The sequence below is a fragment of the Giraffa tippelskirchi genome, chromosome 3, assembly GCF_054371585.1.
Source record: "Giraffa tippelskirchi isolate mGirTip1 chromosome 3, T2T-mGirTip1v1.2.pri, whole genome shotgun sequence".
Taxonomy (NCBI): domain Eukaryota; kingdom Metazoa; phylum Chordata; class Mammalia; order Artiodactyla; family Giraffidae; genus Giraffa; species Giraffa tippelskirchi.
The window spans coordinates 79,321,771-79,349,665 of NC_137277.1; the positions used below are offsets into that span (position 1 = coordinate 79,321,771).

Consider the following 27,895-nt stretch of genomic DNA (forward strand, 5'->3'; position numbering starts at 1 on the left):
TCAGTACTAAGCCAGAGCTCAAGTCATACTCATTTAGCACTAGAACTTGTGCTATCCCCATCATAGACCCTGGAGCCACCTGCAAGTAGAGTTACCAGGAAAGATTCATAGTGGAGATTATTGAAGAGCTCAACAGGAGTTATAAGACACTTTGAGTGAAAGTTTGCAGAACACCTCAAAAGCAGTAGAGGGAAAGCAAACTATGAGCAAGACAGTTCTCAACCATGGTACCTGTGTAGTTTTCAGAGTGTTTCATATACATTATATCTTTACAGCAATTCACTGAGACAAGGCTGTTCTAACTAGCCCCGTCTTGTGTGCTCAATCATGGCTGACTCTTTGCAGCCCCATGGATGGTAGCTCACCAGGCTCCTCTGTTCGTGGAATTTTCCAGGCAAGAACTCTGGAGTAGAGGCTTCCCTGGTGGCTCAGTGGTAAAGAATCTGCCTGCCAATGCAGGACCTATGGGTTCGATCCTGATCCAGGAAGGTGCCACATGCCACAGAACAACTAAGCCCAGGTGACACATCTATTGAGCCTATGCTCTAAAGCCTGAAAGCCACAACTACTGAGCCCATGTGCTATAGCTACTGAAGCCCACACAGGCTAGAGCCTGTGCTCTGCAACAAGAAAGGCACTGCCACAAAGAGCAGCCCCGACTCGCTGCAACTAGAGAAAGGTCTGAGCAGCAGTGAAGACCCAGCACAGCCAAAATAAATAGATAACATTATTAAAGAAAAAAAAAAAGAATATTGGAGCAGATTGCCATCTTCTACGCCAGAGTATCTTCCTGACCCAGGGATTGAACCCACGTCTCCTGCATTGGCAGGTAGCTTTTTTACCACTAGCACCACCTGGGAAGCCCTGTCTTATGGATGAAGAAACTCAAGTTTCTAGGTTTGAAAGTGAGAGCTGAATTTGGAATTTGAAACTTCTGGGCTTCCCTGGTGGCTCAGATGGTAAAAAAATATCTGCCCACAATACGGGAGACCTGGGTTCAATCCCTGGGTTGGGAAGATCTCTTGAGGAAGGGAATGGCAACTCACTCTAGTATTCTTGCCTGGAGAATTCCATGGAAGAGGAGCTGGGCGAGCTACAGTCCATGGGGTTGCAAGGAGTCAGATATGACTGAACGACTAACACACACACACACTCTTCAGTTTTCTTGTGTGTCCACCATGTGGTTTTCAAAATATGGCCCCCAGTCCTGAGACCAGAAAATTGCTGATGGCTGCAAAGCAATCTAAATAAAATGTCTATAGGGCCTTGTTTTATAACATCTTATTTATCCATTTCTTATGTATAGGTTCTATTCATTTCTTAGAAAGTAAAACTATGTGATTGATGAAGTCTTCAGATGTGTTGATACTTTTTTTGTTAATACCAAGTTCTTTATCCACTGGAAAGTATAGATTTATAAACAGTTAAAGGAGTTTGTCTGTATAAGTTCATCAATGTATAGGAAGCAATGCATCACACACATCACTGACACAAATAGTAGAAACAGGCTCAAATAAATCCCTTTCTGCTATGTTTCTTCTCAAGGTTTAGGGACCACTTCTTGCTACACAATCCCTCTGTGTTGCAGCTATCCTAGGGCGAACACTCTCTGAGTTGGTTTACTTCATTGCTGCCAGGAATGAGCAACAACGGTTCTAGGAAAATGATGGTGAGCGAGTTTGAGGATAGCAGGAGCCCCTACATCAGATCTCACTGGAAAGGCACAGGCAATGCCAAGATATGCAGTAGGCACAAATCTGCAATCAGAAAATCTCTAGAGAGGTGTTGTCTTTATGTATTTAAATCTTATGGGTTTTTTTAGTTTACTATTGTTTCCAGTTGAAGTGCATTTCGAAAGGAGGCATTGCAATTATTCTAGTGCTTGAATCCAGAGGCCTAAATCCTGCTCTGGCTAAGGACATTAAGGATCAGCTTTTAGTTATGTCACAGGTGAAAAACTGAGAGTTATCTGTACCTATTTTATGCTTCTTTCAGCTGTTGTTAGGAAATGCAGTCCTCCAACTATTCTCCACCATAAGTCTTTGCTCTAGGTGATTAAAAATAGACAGGGAGCAGAGAAGGATATAGTTGCAGTTTGCAAGACATAAAAAAGGCACATGCTGCTAAATTGCACAAACCACAGGGAACACTTCTCACAGGTGTTCCACTCTGCAGAGGTTACTCATTTGCCTCCAAGTGCAATCTAAGGTGTTGGCTTAAGGTTTTAAAGGCCCCCTCCCCCTTGCCCTATGCTTGAGGTACCTGGAGACACCAATACTTATCTAGGCTCAGTAGAAACCACACTGTTCCCAGCTCTGAAGTGCAGGGCGTTGGAAACTGGGTGTTTTCCTCATGGAAGGCTTTTGCCTCTGGAATTTCCTGCCAGTCCCAGTCTGCCAGAACCCCACCTTACTGACCTTCAGGGACTCATGAAAGACTCGTTTTCTATATATCCTTCACTACAGGGAGAGACCTTACAACCATGATTTTGTAAGAATCAGTTTAAGGAATTAGCATAGCTCACCTTCTTCTGGGTTACAATGGTTTAATTTTGGTGCTGGCTTCTGTTGCAATTTCAAATAGGGTAAAATTTTCAGAATAAACATACCAAATAAGTGCCTGCTCTTAGTAATGAGGAAGTGAGAATGCCTACCTGGACATGAAGATATTTAGAATTCTAAAAATATAAAAACTTCTGTCAGATTATGCTCCTTCGCACACTGGTACCTCAGGTGCCTGCAATAACCCTTAATTCCGAGGTAGGCAAAAACCGCTCCTTTAAAGCTCCAGGATGATGCGCATTTGTGCCTGTCAAATCCCAAACCCACCCTGGAGAATAGCACTGGCTTTGACTGGACGTTCACATATTTACCCTGGACTGTTACGCCAAGGCATTAACAGCTGCTGGCTTAATTATTGATGGAGTTAGTGTCAATCATCTGAGAAGAGAATTAAAGAATAATATTTTAAAATCATCTGGTCCAAAAAAGAAAAAAAAAAAATCTGTTGTAAAACACAGCTCTCTTGTCATTTATTCCTCTCGAACTTCTCCAGCCAAAGGAGTAATCTCAGAAAACTGCTCTTCTAAAATTATTTTTCCTATCCCCTTAAACGTCTTCTCTCCGAGCGCTCTCCCTTTCAGAACCCAGCACTTGCTATGTTTGCATTATTTTCGCAAGATGCCCTACCTCAGGGGAACCCATGATACGGTATAGTTTTGAAAACTCAAGCACGGAAGAGAAATACAGAGGAGCAAGAGCCCCCTTTTAAGAGCCCTTTAGATTCGCGGCGAGCCTGCGATGCCTTTAGCGCTGCGGCCCTTCCCGGCTCCGCCAAAAACGCGGAGGCTGTGTCTTAGAGCCGAGAGCAGGTCAAAGAGGAAAAACAAATAGTTCTTCTGATGATCTCCAAGAAGAGAGTTTCACTCTAGTAGTATTTGAAAGATCCCGCCCCCCACTACCCCCGCGCCGCTGGATACCCCGGTTTTGGGACCTCTGCAGTTGTCAAGAAATTTTTTTCAGGGACCAGGGCCCCGAGGCCGAAGACCGCGAGGACCCCCCTCATCGGGACCGGGACTCCTCTCCCTCGCGGTGCGCGCACGCCTGGAAAGGCGGGATTTAAAGGCGGCGATGCTGCGGGAGACTCTGCAGTGTCAACGAACCCCCGAATGGTCCCGCCTTATTTGCCCCAGGGTGTGTGCCTCGCAAGTCCCCGCCTGGTGAACCGTCGCCAGCTCCGGTGCGCGGGAGAGGCGTTGGCGGGTCCGACCCCGGGGGTCCGCGGCCAGGCCGGACGCCCGGCGTCTGCCGAGCCAGGCCCGAGCCCAGCCCCTGCCTGGCGCGTCCAGCGGGCTCCGGGCACACGCCCCTCACCTGGGCGAGGCAGGGCGCGCAGGCGCTCAGCGCGGGGGCCGCGGCGGGAGCCTCAGCCCCGCGCCCGCCGGAGTTGGACAGTTCCGGGGCCGCGCCCGGCCGAGCTATCGCCGCCGCCGCCGCCGCCGCCGCCTGAACTGCCGCAGACCGCGGGAGAGCGTCTGCGCGAAGCCCCAGCGCAGCCCCGGCGGGACCGCCGCCGCCGCTCGAGAGCGAGCAACAGCTTCTGGGCTGGAAGAGCCACTGCCCCCACGCACCAGCGGCCCGCGCGCGGAGGTAAGCTCCGGGCGCCCAGCCCAGCCCGGCCCGGCGCCCCTCGAACGGGCGCCGCCTTCCCACGGGCCCCCGCCCGCCTCTACGGGGCGAGCCGGCACCTGGGCGCGCCGCCCGAAGGAAGGGCCGCCGGGAGCCCCCCTCCCGATGGAGTTTGCACTTTGTCCCGCGGTCCCACTTGTAGAGGAGGATGCCTGGCCGCCGCTTGCCCGGGCTGTGGGCTGAGGCTCCGGTGAGCTTCTGGAGTTAGGACTGGGTCGTGGAAGCCGGAGGAGTGGAGACGTCCCCAGTGGGGACCCAGTGCACCCAGACGGAGGGAGGATGGAGAAGGGCAGAGGAGAGCACCCGTCTGTGGTTAGCCGCAGTGCCTCCGCCACCTGGGCTGGACGCCTCTCCCTTTAGTACAGGGAAATGGGTAGCTTGGGGACAGAGGTGTGGGAGGAAGATAGCAACTGAAGCTTGGGATGAATGAAGGTGAAATGGGGGCGGCGAAGCAGAAAGGAGGTCTCCAAAGTTTGTACTTGGTGGGAGCCCTAGGAGAGGGTGGGGAGGTTCGGTTACCCAGCTGTAGGTGAAGGTGTCCGCGCGGGATGGGAGGACACTGTGGGACTGCGGAAGGGACAAGGAGAAGGGGAGGGGGAGGACCATCTGCTTTGCCACTGTTGTTTGCGGGGGCCGGTGGGGAGAAGGAGAGCTGGCAGGACGATGATTCCCTGAATACTTCCACAGGCTCTGGAGGACATACAGTTTTTATAGTGAACCTAGTGGGGGGGTGGGGGGTGGGGGAAGGGGATGCTATGGTCCTTCAAGGAAAATAAATTGCCTTCAAGCCCCCTACCCCCATGAGTACAAAATAAACAGTTTTGGAATGCCCTCAAAAGTTCTTGGATTAGGGAACGTGTCTTCATTTTCTTCATTTTCATGCAGAAATGTGGTTTGCAGTTCTCTTTGGTTTTGCTTTGCAGCCCCTAACTAAAATAAATAAATTAATAATAATAATAAAAGAACAACTCACCAAGGTGAATGCAAACTTAGTTAAGATGTAGCTAAAGGTGCTCAAACAGAAGAAATAAAACATTTGTGTTGCAGGGCCCAGCCTAAAGCTTAGAAACTGGCAGCTTCAGAATAGTGCATGAAGCTGTTAAAACAAAACAAAACAGAAAACAATGCATTTGTCAAATTAAAAAGAAGGGTTTTTCACAAAGTCAATAAACTATGTGTTAGGTAAAGGATTTGGCTGGAAAGAACTTCCTTAAATATTTCAGGGCCCAATTTCTCGGGTTTTCAGAGTCCTTTCATCTTATTTTGACGCCATATGTGCAATGAGTGTGTGTGCTACCTCTTCCCTGTAACAGATAAATGCCCTTAGAATGCAAATACACATTGAAAGTTATGTTGTTACCTTAGGTTTTTAAGGTGGAAAAATATTTGACTAAAGTGTTGTAGTTCAAATTTTATATTCTCATAAATCAAGTACTTGTAGGTTTATAATTTACACTTCTACTCATTTCCAGAAGTGATTTGAGGAAGCTTGGAATGAAAACCACAAATGAAATAGCTGTTCTTATAGATCTCCTTGACCTCTCTTGGATACATTTGTAGTGAAAATGCGTTTGAGAAGGTGAATTTTCCTAATAAAGGAAAAATTACTGTTCTCTCTGAAGTCATCCTTGTGATATAAATGTTTTGCAGTATAATTCCTTATGTATTCCATTTGCATTGTATTGTTTTACATTATGTAAGTGACGATCTCTTTAAAATAACCATTTAATAGCATCTGTGTTAAAGAAAATAATGTTGATATTTTGCAGTATTTTGCCAATATATAGATTCACATAGCAAAAAAAAAAAAAAGGACAGTGAATTTAATGTGTTCTTCTTGAACTGAGGCAATCAAGGGAGGTGTCTCCTCTACAGTCAAACCAGAGAAGGAACTGTCATTAGTACTTGTCACCCAAACATGGCCAATTAGTGAGACGTCAGCAGTTGGAGGGTAACTTTATAAAGTGCAACTATTATGTGAGGATTCATCAAAGTATATCAGGTGTTCTCAGCACTTTTTTTTCTCAGGCTGATGACCTGGCTCAGAGACAAGAAAACCAAAAAAATCCTCCAAAACAAACACAATTCCAAAAGGTGAAATGTCTACATAGATAATGCTTTGTGGAGCTCCCACCATGGAAGAAACAAGAATCTAAAACCCATGGACTATCTCCCCAGCTTTAGATTTTTTTTTTCCTTCCAGCTGAGTTTGAAGATATCATTGCTCAGTTTTAAACAGGAACAATTTATATTTTAAAAAAAACGAGCAATGAGTTTACTTCTCATTGCAGTGACTGCTTTATTTGTGAAAATCTTTGTTCACAGAAATAAAGAGCAAAATTGGCTTTCTGCTGTGCCTATAAAATCCCATGTCTTCAAAGAACTGAAGAGCGAGGAGAGTTTGTCCCACTGCTTTTTATTTGCTTCTGGGTTTTTATTGTGACCCCACCACTACCCCACCATTTCACTATATTTTACCACCTCCCTGACTCCTGTCTCTGTTTCTGAGTGTCTCATACAGACTTTTTATCCTACTTTTTCTGTTTTTTTCTTCTGCAGATTTTTCTTGATCTTCTTTGCTATATAGATGACCTCCTTTTTACTCTTTTGTTTGTGACTTTTTATTCGGTGGTGTCCTCTTATTAGTGCTGTTATTCCCACCATCTCTCCTAAATTTCATATTGACATTTGAACTGCCCACGAGGTGACTTTATATTATTCTCAGGTGCTTCAAATCTAACAGGTGTATCTCTGATCAACATCTTTCTCCTTACATGAACAAGGGTCACTCTCTGTCAATTTCTATACTTCTCAGTCACCTAGAACCTTTCCAATATATTTTCTTCCCACACATAATTCACAGACAAATGCTATGGACTCTGTCTCCACGATGCCTCACGATGCCAACTTCTCTACCTTTTTATTGCCACAGTGACTGTCTTTGTTCAGACTCCACTTATCTCCTTCTAGAGACTACCAGGATGTCTTCCTGACTAGTTTCCCATCTCCAGCCTCTCTCATTTTCAATCCATTTTACACTTGGTTTGCAGAATAAGCTCCTTAAAGCAGAGCCAAGTTCAGTCACTGGCTAATAAACTTCCCAGTGCTCTACCAAGTGACATATAAACCTCTCGTTTGTCTGACATTTCAGGCCATTTGGAGTCTAGCCCAAAGTAGCTCCACATTTTTTACTTTGATCTCATAGATTCATTCATTATTTAATTTATTCAGTAGATATTTGAGTATGGAGTACATGCCAGGCAGAGCTATAGGTAATAATTTTAGAAGCAATACAGTATACCTTGTATATTGCTCAGTGATATGCTTCAAATTTTATTTTTCACTGGTGGGGTCCACTGTAAGAATATCTTATGTGGTTTATATGCTGCTGCTGCTGCTGCTAAGTCGCTTCAGTCGTGTCTGACTCTGTGCGACCACATAGACGGCAGCCCACCAGGCTCCGCCGTCCCTGGGATTCTCCAGGCAAGAACACTGGAGTGGGTTGCCGCCCCGGTAATCCCACTGGCCTCCCTTCCCTTAGGCCCTGAGGCATCCTCAGAGTCATGAGTCTCCCTGAAGTAATTTGAGAATCACTGCTCTAGACGAAGGCAATGTTCCCTCAGTACACAGCAGTCTTCTGAGTTCTGCATCTTTGCTTGTGCTGTTTCTCTGCCTGGAACAGACCTTTCTGCTTCCCCATAACCATTTCCATCTGTCAGAGAGTCCGTGCAATTGCTACACGGTTCCTGATCTCCCTCTAAACTTCAGCTTCTGCTCTTCCAAACCTGGTTACACTTTGCTTAGGTCTTCCTTAGGTGCATATGCTTTCTGTTTTCTGCCCTAAGGGCATCAGGCTAACCATGCTTGGCCTCAATCCTTCATTTCCAGAAAAACCCAGCTCAGGCCCTGGTTTCTCATAGGGCTGCAACAAATAATTTAGTCAGATTGATGTCTACTTAGCTACTTAGTTCTTTAGTCCACCTTCTGCCGGTAAGTGTTGTTTGTTTTTTATGCATCAGTTTGCTTCTTACAGTAGAGCCAGTGCTTTGCAAACTTGAATATGCATCTAAGTCATGAGGGGATCTAATTAAAATGCAGCTTTTGGTTCAGCAGATCTGGCAGGGCCAAGAGGCTGCATATCGACACGTTCCTCGATGATATTGAAAGAGCTGATCCTCAAACCACACTTTGAGTAGCAAGGCAGTAGTTGATGCTTCCTCGGTTTGGGGGTTTCTGGCCCTCCCTCCCTGCCAAGTGATTTTGCTACAGCTACTGTTTGCTTTGATATTAGATGATTTTGAAAATACTTTAGGTCTTGCCATGCTTCCCAAAGCTGAATGGAAGGTGCCATTATTCCCTTGTATTTCCCGCTTATTGTGTTGATAAAGTATCACGATGGCTAGTTCTCCCTATTTTATTTTTTTCTGGCCAGTTCCTTTGCTTTGTTATATATTTCTTCTCATTTCCCATTGCTTTCAGATTATGCCTGTTCTCCTTTCTCACTCTGCTATGATTTTTGTTTTTGTTGTTGTTGTTCCTTTGGTCTCTCTGGTTCTTGAAATTCTCTTTGGATACCTTGGCTGACTCCCTGCCCCAACTGTTTTCCCACTGCTTCCAATTTTTTTTTCGATGAAAGGAGCACTGAAACAGGGTGGGAGATTCCAGCTCTCGGTCTGCCTTTCCTGCTCACATGAGGTGCTGGCAAAGCTTTTCTTTTCTGGACTCCTCACTTGTGGATGGAGTGTGTGGGTTACACGGCTTCCTGGGTCTGCTTCAGCACCAGACGCCACGTGGGATCCTCACGTGGGGCAGAAGGCGCAGGTTGGGGGAGGAAATAAGGATATTCTGATGATGCTGGTGTTGGTGCTTGCTCCCATCTAGTGTTTCTGTTCCAGATAAACAATTTGAATGTGTGTTGTTCTCTCACTACTCAGAGAAAGACTCATATTTCTTAAGAAAATAACTATCCTTTGGCATTTGCTAATCCAGTTGTTTTCAACTGTGGCTTCACACTAAACTCAGGAGTCCTTGAAAAAAAAAATACTGGCATTCTTAGCCTACCTCAAGGGAGTCATTTAATTTATCAGTATTTTTTTAAGTCTCCCCAAGTGATTCCAATCTGCAGCCTGGGTGGAGAACTACAAGATCTGAGGGCAGTGAGGAGTGGTGCGCAAGAACATAGTATCGTGCTGAGTCAAACCCTGGCTTTGTTCCTCACCAGCTTTGAGAGCTTGGGGGTGTTACTTAAACTTAGGGCCTTGATTTCTTTGTCTGTGAAGTGGGTTGACTTGGTTGTTGTGGGGAATATGTGAGAGCCAGAGGTGAAGTACTGTGTGCATTGTGGTGGTTTATCATGACAACTATTCTATTACATTTTATATCTGTTGAATCACTAAAGGGTTAGTCATCTTGCCTTAACAGTTAATACTCTCACCCTCTGCTCAACTTTAAGATATTCAGCACAGTATAATCACTTTGAAAGGAAATTTATGAGCATATTTTTTGGAAGTCAGTGGAAAAAATACAGCAGAAGGTGTACATATTAATAAAACCAATCACTTTTTTATATTTGATGCATTTGGTATGCCACATCAACTGTATGATCTCATAAATAGTAGAGATGAATTAAAATACATACAAACGGATATAAAAAGATGACCAGGCTTTCATACATACTTCCTGAAAAATGACTTAGCCCTTTAATAAAGACAGTTCTATCATCAACAAATAGAAAGGATTGAAATTCATGAGTCTTAGAGAGCATTTTATTTTAGAAATAAATATGAATGTGCTAAACGTTTACATTTCTAAGTTTATAATGCGAAATGAAATTTAAAAATAAGAAAAGCACACACAGAGAGAGCCTGTCTTATGCAAGCTAAAGCTAGTCAACTTTTTCTTCTCTTTTTGGCTGAGATTCTGAAATAGCCATTATACTGTTATGACATCAGCCAATCAAAATTGGATAAATGGACATAACCAATATTAATTGAGAACCTATATCCTCCCCTTTTTTTCTGGACACATCTGAAAATAAAAGGCGTATTCACTACACAAGTTAGAAGATACTATGAAATTTTTAAAAGAACTTTTGAGTCATGCTAGGGAAAGGACCATTGTGAGAAATGATTAGCTAATTCTTTTAAATCTTTGTTTTAATATAGTCATGTTAAAATTGTGTAAAATTCTACATAGAGTTGTGATTTTTGTTGTGTGTTAGTTAGTGTTTGGTCTATTACGTATGGTATTCAGAATCTACAGACCTGGACTCTTGGTCAACTTAAACTGTTCACTAATCATTAGAGTTCAGATTCTAATTCATCTCAGGCTTAATACATTGCTATTTCTGTGAAATATTAGTTAGGGATGTGGAAATGACTACTATTCAGTCAGGAAATTATTGTGTGTCTTGGGTTAAAAGGAGTTTTTTTTGCAATATTTATCCTTGATAAATTAGAGAAATGAGACCCATATAGAATCTAGGATATTTAAAATCTGAGCCTAGGAAAGATAAAGGTTGCAAATAAGGGTACAAAATTTCTGCTGATATTAACACTAGAATTTAAATTTCACAAGGAAATTGTGTGGACTCTATGATGTCCTTCAATCTGATACTTTCAGTTCAGTTCAGTTCATTTGCTTAGTCGTGTCCAACCCTTTGCGACCCCATAGATGCCAGGCTTCCCTGTCCACCAACTCCCGGAGCTTACTTAAACTCATGTCCATTGAGTCAGTGATGCCTTCCAACCATCTCATCCTTTGTCATCCCCTTCTCCTCCTGCCCTCAATCTTTCCCAGCATCAGGGTCTTTTCCAATGAGTCAGTTCTTCACATCAGGTGGCCAGAGTATTGGAGTTTCAGCTTTAGCATCAGTCCTTCCAATGAATATTCAGGACTGATTTCCTTTAGGATGGACTGGTTGGATATCCTTGCAGTCCAGGGGATTCTCAAGAGTCTTCTCCACCACCACAGTTCAAAAGCATCAATTCTTTGGCACTCAGCTTTCTTTATAGTCCAACTCTCACATCCATACACGATCACTGGAAAAATCATAGCTTTGACTAGATGGACCTTTGTTGGCAAAGTAACGTCTCTGCTTTTTAATATGCTGTCTAGGTTGGTCATAGCTTTTCTTCCAAGGAACAAACGCCTTTTAATTTCAGGGCTGCAGTCATCAGCTGCAGTAATTTTGGAGCCCAAGAAAAGAAAGTCTCTCACTATTTCCATTGTTTCCCCATCTATTTGCCATGAAGTGATGGGACCAGATGCCATGATCTTAGTTTTCTGAATGTTGAGCTCTAAGCCAACTTTTTCACTCTCCTCTTTCACTTTCTTCAAGAGGCTCTTTAGTTCTTCTTCACTTTCTGCCATAAGGGTGGTGTCATCTGCATACCTGAGGTTATTGATATTTCTCCCGGCAAACTTGATTCCAGCTTGTGCTTCATCCAGCCCACAATTTCTCATGATGTACTGTGCATATAAGTTAAATAAGCATCAGGTAGAATATAAGTTGAATAAGCGTCAGATAGAGTAGTCCTTACCTGTTTCTCCTCTTGGAGGGCAGAATAGAGTGTGATTTGATACTTTAGCGGTGGGAAAGCTCCCCCACAGTCTTAGGGAGAGGTATTACCTTGTATGTCATGAAAATTATGATATTGAGAATAGGAATAACATAAAATGCTATTGGCTGTGTACACATAAACATACCTGTAAATAAGCACCAGTATATTTTGATTTTATATATATGAGATGATTTTAGCTTAATCAGTTGGTCATTATGCATGGTCTTTAATAATATTTGGAGATGCTGATGATTAAACAAAACTTCCCACATTGAAGGTGGGAAGTAGTTTAGCCTAATGGTAAAGTTGAGCTTCTGGCGTCAGACTTTGTGAACACAAATTCCAGCTTCTCCAGTCATTAGCTGTGTGATTTTGACCAAGTTAATCAACCTGTCTGTGCTTTAGTTTCCCAAGTCTAGGAGACAATGAGAGAAACTTTAATGGGACTATTGTCAGGTAAAAATGAGATAATACACATAACACACTTAGCAAAGTTCTTTGCTACAGAACTACATGAAGTTCTACAGTACTCACAAAGCTAGCCATTATTATAAATTATACAGTTTAATAGTTAATATCAACTTTTTCATAGATACACTAATTTCTTTGCCAAGAGAATTTTTGCAACACTGATTTTTGAGCCTTCTGTTTGAAACTGACTTATTTTTTAAATTATATGTCTTTGTTCACTTGTCTATTTTTCCTTGTTGACTTTAGGAGAACAATGAAATGGAAGGGAGAACAGAGGTGGAATTGTAAGCACTACAGGAACTCTTGAAAACGTGTAACCGCGTGAAACGCAGGCAGATTTTTAACAGCAAAATATATAACTTGGGTTTTAGATTTTTGGAAAGACCAAGTGACTTAAAACATTGCTTCTGCATGAATGTGCTTTGTGAACCCTGTACGCATGTGTAAACCTGGAATGTTTGGAAGTGACCCAAATCAGAGTGAGATCCAGGTATAGGAGCCAGGTTATGTAAACAGTGTCTGTGTAACCAGGGCAGACTCATTCAAGGACAGTCTCTTCTCAGGCACCCGAGTTGTGGTTGAATAGTCACCTGGATCCTCCTGGGTTCACAGACATTTATTTTCACACCTGAATTGGATTTTCTATATTGGGATTTACACAACAAAATAATTAGCAAGAAAAAGACATAATTGGTGAACTACATATAGCCTTACCAAAGAGTTTAAGTCTGTATATACCTAATTACTACATGTATGATTCTTCGTGATCAGTCTTGCTTCCACAGAAATAAAAGTGTCAAGACTCAGAGTGTGGAAGGTAAAATCTTAGTCTTGTTTCTCTTTCACATAGCCTTCTTCTTGTGTCCCCAACATGTGGCCATCAGGCTGGTCCTAAGACCTCTCTATTGCAGTGACTCTTAGACTTTTAGCATGAAAGAAAGCCTGGAGAGCTTGCAAAAAATGCAGATTCCTGGAATTCATCCTTGAAGTTTCTGACTCAGAAGTCTGAGGGTAGGATCCAGGAATACAAATATTTTTTAAAATTGAAGTGCAGTTAATTTACAATTAATTATATTAATTTCAAGTATACATCAAAGTGATTCAGTTTATATATATATATACACACACACACATACACATATTTTTTTTCAGATTCTTATATAAGATATTGAGTATAGTTCCCTATTCTAAACAGTAGATCCTTATTGTTTACCTGTTTTATATATAGTAGTGTGTATATATTAATCCCAAACTCTGGAATCTAAACTTTTTATCCAAATATTTTATAAGGATCACAGTTGATTCACGACCACACTTGGAAATCAGTACTAGTTTTCTAGAGGAGCACTGTTTCAACCTGGGATGCATATCAGAATTACTGTGGCTCTCAGTGAAGTCCAGTGAAATATGCTCAGCTCTGTCCCTCCACACTGCAGTAACCACTGCTGTGAGCCATCGGTGTGGAGTCTGTCATGTGTGAATTCTAGAGAACCAGGCTGTGTTCTCTCATTGGCTACCCACCGGCCTTCACCCACAGGTTTTCATCCCCTGTGATTCTCCATGGTGATATGGACCACTGGCCACAACCTCAGTATCCCCATGAGCTCAGATTCCAGGGTCCAAACCTAACCCTACAAAGTCTAAAAGGAAATGATGGGAGGTAAGGTCTTGGAGCCAGAATTTCTCCCCTGTTCCCTAGATGACAGTCGTGCTTTGGTGGAGTTCTCTAGCCAGGTCTCCATGGCGCTCCAGACAACCCCAGTGGCTGTGGTAACCGCCTGGAGTGTAGTGACCAGGTAGTCGATCCAGAGACCACCACAACTGCTGAATGTCAGCAGTGTCTCTCCCCTCGCACAGCTCTGGCCTCTCCCTTCTTTGCCTCCTGGGAATGCCACTTCCCCTGTCCTTGTGGTTTTCTGGTGAGAAACACAGGCTCCTTCTCTCTGGTCTCTTCTTGTCCACCACCCTCTTCCACAGCTGCCAAGTAGAGGCCAGATGACTATGCCAAGTATGCGGACGTGATGGCACATGTTCAAACTGCCACTGTCCTGGCAGAAGGACCCCTGTAAGCCCTTCATACCCTTGAAGTCTTTCTTGCCTCCTTGTATAGAGCTTACCTAAGCAAGGTTTAATTGTTGAGAATTTCATAGGCTCTTGGATCTATTGTCTTCTTCTTACACTGCACTGGCAAAGGATCAGTATAAGGTACTCTTGGCTGGCAGGGGGATAAGGCAATCTGGTCTTTAGAAATATCTGATTTCTTGAAATGTTTCTGAATTATCAAAAATTAAAGCAAGAAAAATGCTTACTGTGTTTGGGTAATAGTTTTGAGTCTTTAGTGTGTGTGCTTCAATAGACTCATTTAAAAATGCAAATTATAGAATGTTTTAGTGTTGCTGTATAAAATAATGAAGAAACTGTATAAAATGGTGAAAGGAGGGAGAGGGCATATGTATACCTATGGCTAATTCATATTGCTGTATGACAGAAACCAGCACCATATTGTAAAGCAACTATCCTCTAATTAAAAATAAATAAATTTTAAAAAAGTGACATTAAAGATGATGAACAACTCTATTGCTGATTATTTTAAAAGCCAGCAATAGTGCTCTGCTTGTTAAATAGCTTTTTAATTTTAATTTTATTTATTTAATTTTTGGCTGTGCTGGGTCTTCGTTGCTTCAGACGTTCTCTATTTGCAGCGAGCAGGGGCTACTCCTTGTGCAGTTTGGGCTTCTCACTGTAGTTCCACAACAAGAGAACTTGTTGTGGAACATGAGCTCTGGGCTCTGGGGCTTCAGTGGTTGTGGAACATGGGCTCTGTAGCTGCAGCACACAGGCCTAGTTGCTCCTCAGCCTGTGGGATCTTCCTGGATCAAACCCACCTCCTCTGTATTGGCAGGCAGATTATTCTTGATCACTGGACCATCAGGGAAGTCCCAAATAACCTTTTTTTAGAAAAACAAAATCTATAAAACCCCAGGGAATGATTGAGGGTTAGGTTTAACATCCTCTCGTTGCAAGATCATGTTATGATGGAGCCCTGCATCCAGCCTGACTCAGCCCTCCTAGATGACCACTTCTTTCCTCAACAATAAGAAAAGCTCTCCGGTAACTTAAGGGAGCAAGGTTTGTTGAAGGTGAGTGATTGGCAAAAAGATATACCTACTTGGAAAATGATATCACCAATCAAATTAGATGAGAAAGGGAATTATGCGTATGGGAGAGAGCAGTGTTATAGGTCTTCTCCAGAGGTAATTATTGGTCTTGTGGCAGTTTATTTTCTATTTCTAGGGGGAAAAAAATTAAAAGGCAGCATCTGAACTGTTCTGTCTGGCTAATAATGGTTGTTGTTGAAGAGGACCTCCCTCCACAGGATGGAGTTTTAATAGTCTCTGGGGCCTGTGCTTTGTTGGGAAGGTGGTGCTACACCTGAGGCCTCTCAGACTAGCCCAGTTCTTTGTTTCTGTCAGGTTCGTATTATGACACTAGGAGCATGATTTCAGCGCTGGTTGAAGCCACTCTCGGCAGCCCAGCGTGAAGAAAGGCCCAGAGCTGAATCTCTGTGAGCCCCTCACCCCACCCCCATGACTGCTGTTTCCTGACCTCCTTCAGTGATGGAACGAGGCACCCCAGCTGGTGCCAGCATAGATGGCTTTGAACAGACATGACGGCTGTCTGCAAACACTTGAAGGGATGACCTGTGGACAGAGTAGATGTATTTTTCTAAAGTTCCAGCAGCCATGACCAGACTCAGTGGGCAGGACGGTAAGGAGGCAGATTTGAAATCAATACGGGAAGAACTTTCTAATGATTCAAACTGTCCCGTAATGGCCTTGAAGTTTCATGCACTCAGGTGTCAGCGTGCAGTGGATGAGAAGACTAGCCACCAGAAACAACAAAAAAAGGGAACTTCTCTGCTGGTCCAGTGGCTAAGACTCTGTGCTCCCGGTTCAGGGGGCATGGGTTCGATTCCTGGTCAAGGAACTAGGTCTCACATGCCTCAACTAAGAATTCACAAGTTACAAGTAAAAAGATCCCACATGTTGCAACTAAGGATCCCACTTCCCATTATGAACATTGAAGATTTCATGTGCTGCAGCTAAGACCCAGCACAGTCAAATAAGTAAATAAAAAACATACCTAAGGGTAGCTGCAACTATCATTAAAAAAAAAAAAAAAAGAAACAACAGTAAAGGAGATCTGGCACTGCATGGAAGCTTGAATGGGTTGATCACTGCAATCAGCGCCCTCCTTGGCACTATTGATAAACCATTAACTATAGGCAATGGAGGGGGACATATAATAAAAAAGGTAGAAGAGATGTGAAAGAATAGTTACTATGTCTTTTTGCCCCAGATTATTACGCACATTACTTTTATTGAGCATCTACTATGTGCCAGGGCTTCCCTGTTGGCTCAGCTGGTAAAGAATCCACCTGCAATGCTGGAGACCTTCATTCGACCCCTGGGTTGGGAAGATCCCTTGGAGAAGGGAACAGCTACCTACTTCAGTATTCTGGCTTGGAGAATTCCATGGACTGTGTAGTCCATGGGGTCACAAAGAGTCGGACTCGACTGAGAGACTTTCACTTTCACTATGCGCCAGAACATTATATCATTTAAGAGCCCAAAGGCACAAGATCCCTGTGTGTCCCCTCTTGGCCGGAATTCTGCAATTGTTTTTCTGCCCCTCACATGAAGGTCAAGCCCTGTGGTCATCCTCAGTGACTTCCCATAGGCTGCCCTGAGTATTTATCATATCTGAGCGAAACTCCTTGATAATCTTTTCGTGTTCTCATATCGTGTTTTCTGTTTCTCTCATGGTGCTTGCAACATTAGATTTTAACAGTCAGTTTGTACTGATTGTATTGAGTTTTTCCTCACTAGACAGTAAGCTCTTTGAAAGCAGATCCTTAGTCATCAAATTAATGACTGAGTATCTAGAAATAGTGAATTCTAGTATCTGTTGACTGAGTATTTGATTACTCCTCTCATTTCATCCTGTTCCCAAAAGAAATATCTAGGAGGAATTTTATCCTCAAGTTAAGGACCTAAGAGGAAAAATACTGAAATACTCTTTATTCTCCTGGCCCTGCCTTTCCAGTTCTAATCACATCCTAATTACCTATCCCATTCATTTTATTCCAGGGGAAGAGCAGAAGGTACTAAAGAGAATGAAGTAGAAAAAAGTGTCTAATATTAGAGAGGGGAAAAATGACTTTTTGTGTAACTCCTTTATCAACTCAACTAGATGTTTTGCTTTCAGCAGCACTAGTGGTAGGATGAGGAGAAGGTCCTTCTCCTGATGTTAACTAGCTGTGTGACCCAGAACTAGTCCTGTGACCACCTTGCTATTTCTTCTCAGTAAAATGAAGAGTTTGCCCAGGCAGTTTTCAGGGGCTCATTCTGGTCCATGCGTGCACGCAAAGTTGCTTCAGTTGTGGTCTGACTCTTTGAGACCCAGTGGACTGTAGCCTGCCAGGCTCCTCTGTCCATGGGATTCTCCAGGCAAGAATGCTGGAGTGGGTTGCCATGCTGTCCTCCAGGGGATCTTCCTGACCGGGGGATCGAACCCCTGTGTCCTGCATTGACAGGTGGGTTCTCTACCACTAGTGCCACCTGGGAAGCTCTTATTCCAGTCCAATACACTGTAAATCATCTTTTCCCTTCCAAGGTTTTCTGAAGTTGTTTTCCTTTTCGTAGTATTCTCCTGAATAACCAAGAATACAGAATGATATTGATGAGAAACAATATTGAGAGGTGTCATTGGAATAAAACTGTGTTTGTGATCTGACACATCTAGACTGAGTCCCTGCTGTATGACTTTGGACAAATTATAATTATCTCCAAGCTGAAGATTCGTGTCCTGTAAAATAGGCATGCTATTCTGCATTTCATAGAATTGCAGGACTCAGTGAAATAATGGATATGAAGTGCTGATTCAATACCACAAACATAATGAGCTCTTGGAAGATGATAGTAGTTCTTATTTGGAAGTAGCCCCCTCTCTTTCTTCCTCTTCTGTCCAACCCCTGAAAGATACCCACACACAAGTCCTAAAGAAGTTATTGGGCATAGGTTTTCTTTGTGTGTGTGTGTGTGTGTGTGTACTCCTCAGCATCATTTCTCTTCCATCTGGATGTAGTAGAGGATAGTCAAGGTCCCTTCCTGCTGGGGCATCCTGCTCCTATGTGTATAATGGCCAAATGAATAACCCATTTCACAGTGATGGGAAATATATTTATTTTAACATTTGCATAGAAGACAAGAATGTTGCTGGAAGTAGGTGTGGGGTCAGCTATCTTAATATCATGTATAATATCATACTCAGATTGAGATTCTTTTATTTTAAAAAGCTTTGACTGAGCAACAGTGACATAGCAGCTCCCAAGCCTGACAATAAAGAGACACCTTATAAAAATTTATGAAGTTCAGGTTGTAAAAAACAAACCACACACAGCGAGTAGTAGCATTTCTTATTAAAATAATTTTAAGTTCTTTGTCTTCATGTCGCCTATAATAGAAGCTTGTGCCATGGCTAGATACCTCAACAGCCTGTAAACTTTTATATGGGCTTTTGAAAAGGGATGATAGTTTTATGAGATATGATTTTCTCATCTCACCAAATTAGATTATTTGAGATAGTGTCCCAGGATGTAAAATTTCAATCCTGAGTAAATCTGTACCTCAGAGACTCTGTGCAGCCTGCTAGCAGAGTGGAAATGGAGTGTAATAAATCTGCCCTGAGCCCATTTCTCTCCACACAGCCCCATAATTCATTCTTTGCTTGGTACCCATGACCACTTTTTCACGGCTAATCAGTCTATATTCAGACGAGCTTCTCTCAAGTGCAAGGTGCGTGCATGCTAAGTTGCTTCAGTCGTGTCCAATTCTTTGTGACTCCATGGACTGTAGCTCACCAGGCTCCTCTGTCCATGGTATTCTCCAGGCAAGAATACTGGAGAGGGTTTCCTGTCCTCCTCTAGGGGATCTTTCCAACTCAGGGATCAAATGCATATCTCTTACGTCTCCTGCATTGGGAAGTAGGTTCTTTACACAAGACCACCTCGAGTGCAGTACCTCCTCCTTGGTCCAGATCGCATCTCTCTCTTGGCATGCTGTACCACTTCTGGGTGTTTTTCGAGAGCTGTGTGCCATCAGGGACCCAAGATGTTCCTAATCATACTCTGGTTATAAGGTGGCCTATTTGTTTACAGTATACTTTTTAATTTTATTCTTCTAGTATTTTTGGCTCTGCTGGGTCTTCATCGCTGTTGGAGTTTTCTCTAGTTGTAGCAAGCAGGGGCTACTGTCTAGTTGCTTTATGTGAGTGTCTCAGTAGAGCAACTTCTCTTGTTGCAAAGCATGAGCTGAAGGGTGCGAGGGCTTCAGTAGTTGTGGCACATGGGTTCAGTAGTTGTGACTCCTGGGTTCATACAGGCTCATTAGTTGTGGCACATGGGCTTAGTTGCTCCATAGTATGTGGGATCTTCCCAGATCAGGGATCAAACCTGTGTCTCCTGCATTGTCAGGCAGATTCTTTATCACTGAGCCACCAGGGAAACCCTGCTGCAATATTCTTTAAAAAAGATATTCTGTTTAAAATAGATTAAAATAGATAACAGCGTCTCTGAGGACACCTCAGAGATGGGTCCAGTGGGTCCACTGAGTATTTCAGTTATGCTTTCCTGAGTCGTCTCTGAGGGGACAGAGGAGGAGCTCCCACTAACACAACTAGTTTCTTTATTCTGGTCCCTTCCACCTTATCTATGAGGAATGCCTCTCCATCACTCCCAGGGTGCCTGTCTTTCCTTCACTTCAACATTGTATTGGTTCAGTGGCACCACCATCAAATGCTGCCGCAAAACCAACAGTGGCTGCGGGTAACTTTTAAGGAGCTTGGGAAAAAAAAAAAGTGTAGGAAAATTTCCTCCCAGGTGGAGTCGAGGTTATCAGACTGAACTGGGAATTAAACACATCATTTCCAGTCCTGATTCCACTCTTAATTATTTTTGTGGTATTGACCAAGGGATTTATTTTTATTGGCCCTCACTTTTGTCATGTATAAAACAAGCAGTAGCAATGGCACCTTTTAGGAGAGAAAATTCTATGAATTATAAATTATACAGACATGGAAAATTGTCTTCTCTTCCTCCCTACAATTTAACAACTTATTGTCACAAGATTATGTTAATGGGCCTGGGACTTTGGAAGAATTATCAAGGGCATTGTGCCACCCCACAGGATGTAGGTCGAGCGTCACTCAGAAGTGAGGTTGTGTAGAAGGCTGGTTAACAGTTGTAACAGCCCGGACAAGGAGCAGGGATCTAGAGCAGCAGTTTGATGCAGAATAGAAAAAGTGAATGCTCTGTGGGACAGGAAACTGGTGATATCAATGGCATCTAGTTTGTTAGTTTTAGGGGAAGAGTTATCCTCATGTCCTTCAGTGATTTTTAAAGACAGTTCATCAAGGAGCTCCTTAAACTTTTTTTCAGAATGCTTTCACCTGAATGTATTCATTCACCTTCTCTTCAACTCCTGAATTTGCTAATAGACTCTATTTCTTTCTTTTTTTCAGTTTTATATATATATATATATATATATATATATATATATATTTCCAGGTTATTTTCCATTATAGGTTACTATAAGATATTGAATACTGTTCCTTGTGTTATATAGTAAATTCTGTTGTTTATCTATTTCTTATCTAGCTTTATAGGGGAGGAGGCTGAAGCCCTGAGAAAAGCACAGAGTGGTCCAGCCCTGTAGAGGAAGAGCAGCACAGGGGACTCAGCAAGGACAGTGGGCTCCCAGCTGCTTCATGCTGGGCCATGGACCAGCAGCATCACTCAGATCTGCTGAATCTGAATCTCCATTTTAAACCTCTGGTTTGCTGCATTTGCACATAAAGTCAGAGAAGGACAGTCATGAAGTGTAATCTCCCTGTCTACTGAAAGTTCCTTTTTAGCTCCATCCTTCTGAACCCGGCGCAGGCCCTCTGGGTTCATGGAGAAGCCAATCGATAAGGGAGAAGCATGCCCAAGGGACCATGGGACAGCTTCCTGGATTTTATATGTGAAATAAAATAGAGATATTTAGTCCTCACCATCATTTTTAGGGCTTATTTAGACAAATATAAATAGATAAGCAGGATATGAAATACTTATATTTCCGCTTAAGGCTTTCTAAGTTGGCTCCTGAGCAAACTCCCTTCTAATGTCACCACCTTATATCAGCAGAGTCCCATGTGAAAGTATGTAAATATAACAGGACAAGTAAGCAGCATATCTGATTAGACATCTGAGTGATTAGAGTGATTTAAGTTAAATCTTGTATCTCTGTCTCTAAAATGACTATAGGATTCTAAAACTGTTAGACTGCCTAATTTCCAAATTCTGGAAATAGCCATTCTAGATGTTTTACAAGGATATGGCTTTAAAATGTAAACATCAGAGTAACTGATTAACACCAAATTTGGGAAATAAACATGTTCTCATTACTATTTTGGTAGTCAGCAAGTCATTAACTCATCCAAGAAGATGACTTTCCACAGTCAAATAAAAGAATGTATTTAGTTCCAACCATGTACTGGTGCGGTCAGTGGAGAAGATACTGTGTAAGAGGAAAATCTTTGAGCTGTTCTCTTTGTCTTTCATCGTATTGCAAAAGAACCACTGACTTTGAAAAGGTCCTGCCAGGCACACGACATGACAGCTCTTGATAGTGCCAAGATAATTGAATGGGACAGATGAGAGTGAGTCATTTGTTCTGAGATATCCAGGACCAACCACCTTAAACATTTTTTGAATTCTAGGGCACCTGATACCAAGTTGTAAATATGGGATAATGGATGCTTTAGTTCTTGCGTTCCTGAGGAGGTCTCTAGGATCCCCCTCCCCCCCATTGGGAAACTCTTGCCAGTTCCCTAGTGTGACCATCTGAAAGGGTCACTTGTGCACATGTTACATCATTCGTGGAAGCCTAGGAAATGGAACAAGGGCTGTAAATCTTTACAAATATGATGTGAAAGATATGGTGTGTGTGATCTATATAGTTCTTTTATGTGAGAGGCAGATGTGACATGCCCTTTGTGTGATGGCTTTATCTTTGATTCCTGTCCCCTTCAATTTTTGTGGCACTTGCTCTCAGCTTTACCGGTAGAATGACATTGTTGTTTTGGCTGGAGTGCGCTGGGTTGACAGCCTTCACTGACTGCAGCCCCTCCCCTGCTGAGATTTTTCATCTCTTGAGGCTGGCATTATACTGTGCCACAGTGTGCAGCCCTGGTTCCTGTATTATTTTTGCTTTTCTCTCTTACCTGTTACATTCTCTCTCACCGTTCTTGAGATTGCATGGTACCCAGTCAGAATATATGACTCCCCAAAGAAATAGACTCTATGTCAGTCAGCGGCTGCCAGAGCATACCATTTATGTAGACAAAAATATTCTATAATAGACATCCTAGTTCATTCCTTGAGAGTTTCAAAATATTACCACCTTTAGGGGTGTTAGGGTGGTTTCTAGATTGAAATAATCAGTCAGAGTGGAGATGATAATCTTGTGTGGTGTTGGAGTAGTCGGTATACTTTTGACATAAGAAGAAAGGAATATCTCAGGTGTGTAGACATTGTACATGTCACTAAAACAAGGTTATAAAGAAAGACTGTGGAATATATGTCTTCAATATGGTTCTTCAAGTTGAATAGATTACAGGCTCTGTCATTCGTGAGAGTTATAATTTTACCCAATGCTGTTTATATTTGGCGTATTCTTTGTTATCACATTTCTATTTAAATTCTGAGAGTGATAGGGCTTGACATAAATAGTGTTACATTTTTTAAGACCACAATTGAACATCTTATACATATTTGCATGCTAAGTTGCTTCAGTCGTGTCTGACTTTTTTGCGACCCTATGGACGTAGCCTGCCAGGCTCTTCTGTCCATGGGATTCTCAAGGCAAAATTACTGGAGTGGGTTGCCATGCCCTCCTCCAGGGCTGTACGTGTTTACATGCCTGTGAAGTCATATTGATTCTTTGCCTTTTCTCCCCTCACTTCTTTGCAGTGCTGCTGCTAAGTCACTTAATCGTGTCTGACTCTTTGTGACCCCATGGACCGTAGCCTATCAGGATCCTCTGTCCATGGGATTCTCCAGGCACGAATACTGGAGTGGGTTGCTGTTTTCTTCTCCCCTTTGCACTAATATTAAGCCATATAGTTTGATCTGCTTATTCAAACCATTCTTTTAACTGAATAATTATGATGTTTTCACCTTGGTTTCCTTCCTTTTTCTTCTTTCTCTCCTTTTTTTTAAAGAAATTCACTTTATGTTCCATGTAGGGATAGCAATAGCCATAGCAACCAGAGGCCATAGGCTGCTTTACTTTGTGTGACAGTGTTGAAGCACTTTACATGCACTATTTCACTTAATACCAAGGAAGGAACTAACATCATCCCCATTTTACAGATGATGAAATTCATGCTTCAAAATTCCAGGAAATTTTCTATGTCATAAGGCTCGTGACTGATAGAACATGGTCTTGAATCCAGGCCTCAATGACTCTAGAATCTACCTTTTTTATGACAACCATAATACAAGAGCAGAAAGGAAATCTAAACATCATCTAGTTCAAATTATTCTTTTCACAGATGAAGAAATAGGTCATGCCCCTTGCTAGATTGTACAACTAGTAAGTGAAAGAGGCAATTTCAATTGGTGTCCATTTTCAAGGAGGTTATATAAGCATATCACTCTATCTAATAGGATAGCTTGGACCATGTCCTCTCTGGACTAATCCACTGTAGCAAGGAGTATGGGCACACTGTACAGAATTGTTCCCTGTACATGGCTGCTCCCTCATGCTCTTCTTGCTGGGGATTAAGAGGAATCTTTATAGCTGGGAAGATACATAAATAGTGTTACTATTTATGTTGTCTTCTAGGCTGTAAGCCTGTTTCTAGCCAGATTCTCTCGAAGTCAGGAAGCAAGTCCCTACTAAGGAATTTTCTATGATATTAGGACCCCTTTCTCCATTCCAGGCTTCCTAGGTGGTGCTAGTGCTAGAGAACCTTCCTGCCAATAAAGGAGACATAATGGGATGCTAATTTGATCCCTGGGTTGGAAAGATCCCCTGGAGGAGGAAATGGAAATCCACTCTAGAATTCTTGCCTGGAGAATCCCATGGACAGAGGAACTTGGCAGGTTACTGTCCATGGGGTCGCAAACAGTCGGACATGACTGAAGCGACTTAGCATGCATGCTTCTCCATTCAGTTCAGTTCAGTCGCTCAGTCGTGTCCGACTCTCTGCGACCCCATGAATTGCAGCACGCCAGGCCCCTCTGTCCATCACCAACTCCCGGAGTCTACCCAAACCCATGTTCATCGAGTTGGTGATGCCATCCAACCATCTCATCCTCTGTCGTCTCCTTCTCCTCCCGCCTCCAATCCTACCCAGCCTTAGGGTCTTTTCCAATGAGTCAACCCTTCCCATGAGGTGGCCAAAGTATTGGAGTTTCAGGTTCAACATCAGACCTTCCAATGAACACCCAGGATTGATCTCTTTTAGGATGGATTGATTGGATCTCCTTGCAGTCCAAGGGACTCTCAAGAGTCTTCTCCAAAACCACAGTTCAAAAGCATCAATTCTGCGGCGCTCAGCTTTCTTCACTGTCCAACTCTCACATCCATACATGACCACTGGAAAAACCATAGCCTTGACTAGACAGACTTTTGTTGGCAGAGTAATGTCTCTGCTTTTAAATATGCTATCTAGGTTGCCATAACCTTCCTTCCAAGGAGTAAGTGTCTTTTAATTTCATGGCTGCAGTCACCATCAGCAGTGATTCTGGAGCCCAAAAAAGTAAAGTCTGACACTGTTTCCACTGTTTCCCCATCTATTTCCCATGGAGTGATGGGACCAGATGCCATGATCTTAGTTTTCTGAACGTTGAGCTTTAAGCCAACTTTTTCACCCTCCTCCTTCACCTTCATCAAGAGGCTCTTTAGTTCTTCTTCACTTTCTGCCATAAGGGTGGTGTCATCTGCATATCTGAGGTTATTGATATTTCTCCTGGCAATCTTGATTCCAGCTTGTGTTTCTTCCAGCCCAGCATTTCTTATCATGTACTCTGCATATAAGTTAAATAAGCAGGGTGACAATATACAGCCTTGACGTATTCCTTTTCCTATTTGGAACCAGTCTGTTGTTCCATGTCCAGTTCTAACTGTTGCTTCCTGACCTGCATACAGGTTTCTCAAGAGACAGGTCAGATGGTCTGATATTCCCATCTCTTTCAGAATTTTCCACAGTTTATTGTGATCCACACAGTCAAAGGCTTTGGCATAGTCAATAAAGCAGAAATAGATGTTTTTCTGGAACTCTCTTGCTTTTTCAATGATCCAGCGGATATTGGCAATTTGATCTCTGGTTCCTCTGCCTTTTCTAGAACCAGCTTGAACATCTGGAAGTTCACAGTTCACGTATTGCTGAAGCCTGGCTTGGAGAATTTTGAGCATTACTTTGCTAGCATGTCAGATGAGTGCAATTGTGCCGTAGTTTGAGCATTCTTTGGCATTGCCTTTCTTTGGGATTGGAATGAAAACTGACCTTTTCCAGTCCTGTGGCCACGGCTGACTTTTCCATATTTGCTGGCATATCGAGTGCAGCACTTTCACAGCATCACCTTTGAGGATTTGAAATAGCTCAACTGGAATTCCATCACCTCCACTAGCTTTGTTTGTAGTGATGCTTTCTAAGGCCCACTTGACTTCACATTCCAGGATGTCTGGCTCTAGGTGAGTGATCACACCATCGTGATTATCTGGGTCGTGAAGATCTTTTTTGTACAGTTCTTCTGTGTATTCTTGCCACCTCTTCTTAATATCTTCTGCTTCTGTTAGGTCCATACCATTTCTGTTCTTTATCAAGCCTATCTTTGCATGAAATGTTCCTTTGGTATCTCTAATTTTTTTGATGAGATCTCTAGTCTTTCCCATTCTATTGTTTTCCTCTATTTCTTTGCATTGACTGCTGAGGAAGGCTTTCTTATCTCTCCTTGCTATTCTTTGGAACTCTACATTGAGATGGGAATATCTTTCCTTTCTCCTTTGCTTTTCATTTCTCTTCTCTTCCCAGCTATCTGTAAGGCCTCCTCAGACAGCCATTTTGCTTTTTTGCATTTCTTTTCCATGGGGATTTTCTTGATCCCTGTCTCCTGTACAATGTCACGAACCTCTGTCCATAGATCATCGGGCACTCTGTCTATCAGATCTAGTCCCTTAAATCTATTTGTCACTTCCACTGTATACTCATAAGGGATTTGATCTAGGTCATACCTGAATGGTCTAGTGGTTTTCCCTACTTTCTTCCATTTAAGTCTGAATTTGGCAATAAGCAGTTCATGATCTGAGCCACAGTCTGCTCCTGGTCTTGTTTTTGCTGACTGTATAGAGCTTCTCCATCTTTGGCTGCAAAGAATATAATCAATCTGATTTCGGTGTTGACCATCTGCTGATGTCCACGTGTAGAGTCTTCTCTTGTGTTGTTGGAATAGGGTGTTTGCTATTACCAGTGCGTTCTCGTGGCAAAACTCTATTAGCCTTTGCCCTGCTTCATTCTGTATTCCAAGGCCAAACTTGCCTGTTATGCCAGGTGTTTCTTGACTTCCTACTCTTGCATTCCAGTCCCCTATAATGAAAAGAACATCTCTTTTGGGTGTTAGTACTAGAAGGTCTTGTAGGTCTTCATAGAACTGTTCAACTTCAGCTTCTTCGGCGTTACTTGTTGGGGCATAGACTTGGATTACCATGATATTGAATGGTTTGCCTTGGAAACGAACAGAGATCATTCTGTCGTTTTTGAGATTGCATCCAAGTACTGCATTTCGGACTCTTTTGTTGACCATGATGGCTACTCCATTTCTTCTAAGGGATTCTTGCCCACAGTAGTAGATATAATGGTCATCTGAGTTAAATTCACCCATTCCAATCCATCTTAGTTCGCTGATTTCTAGAATGTCGACGTTCACTCTTGCCATCTCCTGTTTGACCACTTCCAGTTTGCCTTGATTCATGGACCTAACATTCCAGGTTCCTATGCAATATTGCTCTTTACAGCATCGGACTTTGCGTCTATCACCAGTCACAGAATGGAATCTACTCCATTCAAAGTAGATCAAATCCAGGAGGAAACCAGTCTGCCTTCGTTGTTCTTTGCTCAGTCCACTCTCCATGCCCTGCCTCTAGGTTGAAGATAGATTGAGTTTGACAGATGGAAAACCAGCAGCAGTCCTGAGACTGGCTGCCAAATGGGACAGAGGAGGCAGTGACCTGATGGGTTGTGGCATTAAACTGAAAGTGTAGAACGTCGATGAACAAATGAAGGCAATGAATGGTGACCCTCCTGAGGAAAGAGTGATATTTTTCACTACTGAAGGAGCCATCTTGAAGGTTTGGAAAAGGGAAAAGACAGCTACTGGGTAACGTATTGCTTTCTAGATCATGATTTAACTTGTAGAAGGGTCTTCAGCATAGATGTGTGTCCCAATTGGACTTGTTTTTAATAGTATATTTTTCTGACCACAAAACCAAACTGATTCAAGAAAAGTATGAGGAAAGAAGTTGTGATTCACTGAGACACACATATAGATGGAATGGTGCCTCACTTGAT

At 42.7% G+C, this 27,895-nt stretch overlaps 1 protein-coding gene across 2 annotated transcripts in view; it reads left to right on the top strand.

Moving 5' to 3' along the window:
- The first annotated feature begins 3,779 nt into the window (after positions 1-3,779).
- ZNF385B (zinc finger protein 385B) overlaps positions 3,780-27,895 on the top strand; it is a 455,851-nt gene continuing 431,735 nt past the window's right edge. For both annotated transcript variants that reach the window (XM_081579474.1, XM_081579475.1), the window contains exon 1: positions 3,780-4,148. The gene's annotated coding sequence lies outside the window, so the exon portion shown is untranslated. The remainder of the gene's footprint in view (positions 4,149-27,895) is intronic.